Here is a 3,141-nt window from a genome sequence, read left to right on the forward strand (position 1 = left end):
TAAAAAGCAAGCTTATTGAAACTTTTAGCTTTTTCCAGTAAACAATCTTACTTTTTCAGAATTAGCTTGTAACTGAGTTATTTTTAGATGTAACCATGAAGTATTTTTATAGAATCAAATATAATTCTATTACTCAGTATTTCACAAAAATCCACTGTAATTGACTTTCCCCAAAATCAATTATTACATACTATCTCACACACTATAATCATTACAATCTAAATAGTCTGGACCATTTCATATAAATTCTAGGTGCTATTTTACATTATAAATTCACATCTGTGGTTTTAAACAAAGGAGAAAAGATCTTAAAGGTAAAATCAAATATGAATGTGTAGTGTGGCCCAAATAAACCAAAAATTGTGAATTCATACAGACAAAATTATTTTCTTTCCATTAAATATGCTGAAGTAATACCATTGGAAATAGTGAGGCAGGCAGTGGCAGAATTCAAATCTCTTCAAACAATGTCTCTGTTATTCTGCTAACCCCTCCACTAAGAAGACGTCCCTTTTCCCAGTTGTCACAAAACTTCAAGTGTCTCACTTAGAATTCTATTTGGAAAAGTTCTAAATCACTGATCCTTTTTGTATTTTCTGTTATATGAAACAAAATATAGGCACAAAACAATTGAACTAAAATGCACACATGTGTTGAAGTCATCACAGCTGGAAAATCAACCAACAAATTGGAACTTCCCCAGGAACAAAAACATATTGTGCCCAACTTATTTTTTTAAACTTCAAACACATGTTAATTTAAGTAGAGCTATAAGTATAACTGTCTTTCAGAAATAAGGTTGTGTTAACTTGTAATTAAATTTATCTAGATCAACCTAATATAGAAAATCCCTTGAATGGATCAAATTGTTTAAATCAAATGTAACTGTATGTAAAATAAGATCTGAACATACTTAAAAGAAAAAATGCTACAGTATTAAATCACAAAAATCATAACATTGTTAAAAATTCCGAAATGCAATTAGTAATTCCAAAATATCCATAATGAGAACTAAATACTACTGACTTAACAAGAGCAAAATGTGCAAATAACAGAATCTGAGCAGTGAACATAATTTAAAAATACTCCAAATTATACGGTTTTTACAAGACTGAATGTGGATTATCTAAAAGAAAACATCAGCACATCATATAAATGAAATTAAAAATCTCATGAAAAGAGAGAATAGTAGTAGTTTCTGGAATATAATATTTTAATAAATCTTGGTCAAAATCTAGTACTGTCTAAATTGTATACCTAATTAGTTAGATCCAAAGAAGACCCAAGTTACTCCAGCTGATTCGAAACTTTGGCAAAGTAGTACAATACAACTGTAACACTATTATGGATGTTGACTTTGGCATGGAATTCATTTCCTCTTTGATCTGACAAATGAATATATGAAAGAACATAACTTCTCCAACTAAATATCAAGACCTAACTAAGCATATAACTAGAAAAGTCATCATGCAATCCGTATTGCAACTGGGATAAAAAGAAAAATCAGTCATATTAAATGTTGGCTTTTTTCATAAATTATTTCCTTTGTCTTGCATTTTTTAAACATTGTGTTAAATGATTTATATCTTGGTAACTAAATTTGGATGCCTCCTTAAATTTTGTTCTGGGTATAATATCTCACTTCAGTTCCTATCCAATGAAATGATGTTGTTTACAAAACAAATGCTAATAACCACTGCTTATAATACACAAAATCTCATAAGCATGATTTCAGGAAGCATAGGTTAACATTTTGATATCGTGGTCTCATGACTGATGAGGCCTATCTGCATTAGTAAAGTTGTACCTAGATTTCCCAGCCTAAATTTAGCCACTGTTAAAAAGTGTTTATACCTTTATCTGGCACCCACCAGAGATTAAACCTGATATAAAGTCTAAGGAAAATCATAAGGTAAGAATTTAGCTCTTCTGGATATAAAGTAAACCAAAATGCTGCTTAGAGTAACTCATTTGACTAAAGTCAACCTATTTCTCTAAAACATGTTAAGTATTCCTTACAATGTATATTATTCTCAAGAAGGGAATGAAGAATGTGAGAAGAGGACTAAGCAAGTATTGACTTCAAATATACATAATTTGGATTTACCGCTTTATTTCGTTATAGGCATTTTTGATAAAAAACTGTTTGAATAATTGATTTCCTGGTTAGGTATAATATATCCTAGTTACATATTCCAAACTGCATTCAGAAAATGGTATATAGTAATTGGGTAGAAAAATAATCAATAAACAGCAAAAAGTATATACCTGTAGGGTAATATTTTGAAGAGTCAATTAGAAATATTCTAATATAATAATTTGAACAATTTCACATTGACAGTATTTACCTAGAATACTTTAATGCTAATTGGACAAGATTGTCCTTCTAAATGAGCAAAACCTATTACTCCTTTTACTTTATCAGGTAAATATCTGAGCTAAAAATGGAAATTAACATATGAATCTATAACAACTGGAATGAAATTTACTTTTTATTAGCAAATATTAATTTTACAAAAGTATTTTATTGTGTTATAAACATATGTCCACATAATGTAGCTTGTTACATTTTATTCATTTTATTAATTTCATTTTCCTACTTTTATACTTATATTTTATTATGCCATCATACTAACATATGAAATATTTGAACATATTTACTCCACAATATTTCTCTTCATCTCCTCTCTTACTTTTTTCAAAACTTAATCAGTTCCATCTTTTACACCTGGGTCATTCATTTTATTTTCTGGGTCTAGAGTTTGTATATGAGAAATCTAATATTTGTTTTTCACAGTACCGCTAATTGCTTTGATATGAAGGTTTCCCATTCTATTTTCTTGAAGAAGATATTATTTCATAATTATGTGTGGCTAAATAGTATATCATTGTGTGTATATACATACATATATATATATAAATATATATATATATATATATTACAGTTTCTCTCTTCAATGAATGATTAAGGAACATGCAGTTAATTCTGTAGTTATTTATGCTTTTTTTATGTGGGAGAAAGAAGGATGGAAATAATGATGTTTGGAATAAGAAACATGCTCTTTAGGGAGGCAGTCTACTATTTGAAACATCTCTCAGCTGCTCTTTCATCAGTATTTCAATAATGCATTGTATTTAAAA

Source organism: Dipodomys spectabilis, unplaced genomic scaffold, assembly GCF_019054845.1.
Source record: "Dipodomys spectabilis isolate Male_0828 unplaced genomic scaffold, ASM1905484v1 ptg000359l, whole genome shotgun sequence".
NCBI lineage: Eukaryota > Metazoa > Chordata > Mammalia > Rodentia > Heteromyidae > Dipodomys > Dipodomys spectabilis.